This window comes from Herpailurus yagouaroundi, unplaced genomic scaffold (genome assembly GCF_014898765.1).
Source record: "Herpailurus yagouaroundi ecotype Mexico unplaced genomic scaffold, PumYag 28, whole genome shotgun sequence".
Classification (NCBI taxonomy): domain Eukaryota; kingdom Metazoa; phylum Chordata; class Mammalia; order Carnivora; family Felidae; genus Herpailurus; species Herpailurus yagouaroundi.
The window spans coordinates 107,742,745-107,746,412 of NW_024412376.1; the positions used below are offsets into that span (position 1 = coordinate 107,742,745).

The 3,668-nt window shown below is 39.6% G+C and overlaps 1 protein-coding gene across 3 annotated transcripts in view; it reads left to right on the forward strand.

Annotated features, from left to right (window-relative positions):
- Positions 1-3,239, forward strand: part of BTC (betacellulin) — a 48,276-nt gene extending 45,037 nt beyond the window's left edge. For 2 of the 3 annotated variants that reach the window (XM_040481165.1, XM_040481166.1), the window contains one exon: positions 573-1,565. The gene's annotated coding sequence lies outside the window, so the exon portion shown is untranslated. Of the gene's footprint in view, positions 1-572; positions 1,566-3,077 lie in introns of those variants that run through there. The other variant, XR_005792378.1, reaches the window with a different exon arrangement.
- The last annotated feature ends 429 nt before the right edge of the window (positions 3,240-3,668 follow it).

Consider the following 3,668-nt stretch of genomic DNA (forward strand, 5'->3'; position numbering starts at 1 on the left):
CAGAGCAGGACAAAGAATGGCTCCAAGTGGGCAAATGGATCACGGCGCTCGTACAATCGGCTAGGGTAGTTTGGCTGTGATAGCGTCAAACCCAATCGAAAGGATTTCAAATGAAGGAAATGCGTTGGCTCATGTGAACTGGCAGTCCGGAGGAACGGTACTCTGCACACTTCGGTGAACGAGAGGCTCCCACACGGGGAAACGTTATTTCTGTTTTTCTGCTCGCTCACCGAAGAGTTGGCTTCATCCTTGGCCGGTTCCCCTTAAGTCATGGCAGTAGCAATGGGAGCCACACGCTTCCTTGTTCATAGCCAGCAAGAGAGAACAGTGACTTTCCCTAGCTCTGCCAGCAGCGTAAAGCATCTCCTTCCCCCCCCAAACACCCAGCGGATGTGTGGGGTATAGTAAATGCTTATCGAGAAATCGTATGTTCCCCTAACTTATTACAGGATGACGCTAATCATTAATGAATGGAAAACAAAACTATTGGCTCAAGATTTTTTTTTTTTTCTTTTAATTTGCATGATCCATTTGTATTAACTAGCGTGTTCTCTTTTCCCTTATTTCTCCAGGCTGGTGCAAGCTGCAAAATGCCTTGCTCATTCGAAAATGGACAGAATGTGTCTCAGGAAAACAGTCAGGAGAAAATGAATTTTAAATAATGTATTTACTTTTTGTTTGTAATGTTAGTCTGTGTTTTTTACTATTTTTGTAATAATAAGTAATTTCAGTATTGTTTCGGAATTGGGAAAAAGCGCTCACTTAAGACATTTTAATAAACTTCCACTTAAAGTTTTGTTACCAGGATTACTAGTCGAATAAAAAATAGAAGTGAAAAGGAGTTTAGATTTTAGGAATTGGATTAATCATAACGCTGCCATTTATCCAGCACTTACCATGGGCCAAGAGTTTCAAGTATATCATTTCTTCTAAGCCTTTCAAGAACCTATGGGACATCTATCATGATCCTCATTTCCCGCATGTGGAAACAGACACAAAAAAGGTAAATAATATAACCCTGATTTATACAGTTCAGAATTGGTGGAGCTAGAATTGGAGCCAAGATTTACCCAATTTCAGTTTGTGTTCTTAACTGTCATTTTTGTTGATCTGAGTGGGTGCAGCTTAACTCACTAACATAGCTCAGGACTTTATACTAAACTGTGTTTCGCCAAGACTCTGAGATGCCGGGGCTATTTTCCTGCAGATACTCAGAAGGCAGAGTCCTGGATTTATATTACTGTTACCATCGTGTTTTCTATAGCATTGACCTCTATTATGTTTCTTTGCTCTTTTGTAAATTCTCATTGACATGAATAAATTCCTACATTAGTAAAGCAAACAGGTTTTCCCCATAGCTAGGGTAATGAATAGCGATGGAAAATAAAAAAAAAAAAAACAGGTAAGTGTTTGCACTCACTAAGGGATAAATGATAGCACTGGAAGAGGTTGTTTATTCCAGAGCAGTGGTCAGTGACAGCACAGCAGAGCCCAGCAGACACGGCTCGTGACCATATCCTCATTTTTCTTCTTCCTGATGGCTCTCAGGTGGATGTTGTTGCAATGAAATCACGACCATAAGAATCGACTACTTGGGACCATCTCGCCAGATGTCCCTTCAACTCCATAGCATATTTAATAAAGACTCTTTTAAAATTGAAAAAGCTAGGGGCACCTAAGTGGCTCAGACAATGAGCTTTTGAGTCTTGATTTCAGCTCAGGTCATGATCCCAAGGTTGTGGGATCAAGCCCCATGTCAGGCTCCACACTGAGCATGGAGCCTGCTTGAGATTCTCAATCTCTCTCTCTCTCTCTCTCTCTCTCCCTCAGCCCTTCTCCCCAGCTTGCACTCTTTCTCTCTCTTTCTATATATATATATAAAAGCAATTAAAAAGAAAAAAAAACACTGAAAAAGCTAAATCTCCATTTAACCAATATTCCATTGAAACTGAAACTTTCTACATTGATCGGGTGGGTAATTTACGAAAACCAATAGAAGATGTCCCCAAATTGCTGTACTTTGGCTGTTGTGATGTTAGCCAAGCAGCTTCTTTTTTTCCAGAATCTTTTCAAATTTTACTTTGCAGTGTAGACTTCATACACAAAGTGAAGTGGAGAATTCAGACAAAAGGTGAAGTTGTGTATCACCTTCTATCACACATTGTTTTGAGAATGAGGCTGCCTTCACAGAAATTGCTCAAATGTATTAAGAACTAAGCCAAACAACTAATCATCTTCTAAGTCAATTTTTCTTCCGACTTAATAGTCATCCTTGAAACAGGATTATATCCAACTGATTCATGTTGCATATGCTTTATTCTCAAAAGTCTTTTGGGCTCATTTATGCCCTTGCTTTTTCTCGGTGTTCTTTGATGCCAAAGTGCTTGAAACAAATGCTTGTTAATAGTATTTAAAAACAAAAACACAGTGCTGTAAAGGTTCCTACCCTGAATTGTTGTTGGTTGACCAATGGACTCTCTTAAGCCAACCCAGGCTTAGGAATTTTGTTTTGATTCTAAAATGTAAATGGTGTCTCTTGAAATTTAGTAGGTCCCATATCAAGAAAGAACTTCAAAGATTTCCGTATCTTTTTAAAATGTAATTTTATAATTGTTTTGCATGTTCTAAATGGTGTTGTTTATGTAAACTGTCAACATTATCATATAATAAAATAAGTTTATTTTTAAGACAAAGCAATCTTATTTCTTTGGAAATTTTTTAGTGGTACCATGAATTACGAAAAATAAATTTGCAGATTATTGCTTTGAAGACTTTATATTTCATAGAGATGACCATTGATACATTTGAAATAGTCCATTTTGGGGCGCCTGGGTGGCGCAGTCGGTTAAGCGTCCAACTTCAGCCAGGTCACGATCTCACGGTCTGTGAGTTCGAGCCCCGCGTCGGGCTCTGGGCTGATGGCTCAGAGCCTGGACCCTGTTTCTGATTCTGTGTCTCCCTCTCTCTCTGCCCCTCCCCCGTTCATGCTCTGTCTCTCTCTGTCCAAAAAAAATAAATAAACGTTAAAAAAAATTAAAAAAAAGAAATAGTCCATTTTGATTATGTGTTTTTCTTAGAAACTAATGAATTTGAAAGTGTGGTGGACGCCTATGAGATTGTCTGCCCAACAGCCTGGCCATATTTTTGAACCCCACCAGCAGCTGCATTTGGTTGGTTTAAGGTGAGCGCTTCACAAAGGTGAGCAATTTGGAGTCATTCTCGGTAGGACGAGGAACCAGAACAGAAGTTAATCTTTTGGGGTTCTTGGCGCATAAAAAATGTACATTTTGAAGATATTGCAGTCATGTTTTGCTCCATGTGGTCCAGAAAAGCAAAAAATGCTGGTCAGAGAAGAACAGAGACCAGACTCAAGTTTCCTGATGGTCTGAGTCCCCATTATGTGTATTCTCAAAGTTTAGCCTCATTCTGCTCCTATCTGGGGGCTCTATGAGACATATTATCATTATAATAAGTACTCTATTTGGATTTCTGGAACCTGGAACCAAGGTCCTGACCAACTCTGGTGCATCATGAGATTGTGGACAGGTTTCTTAAAACGGAAATGGCATCCTCTCTGATACAGAATATCGAGCTGTTTTCCAAACAGTGCCTTCGACTGTAGGAGAGGAACGTTTCCAGCAACAATATTCCATCTTCATCATACAGTC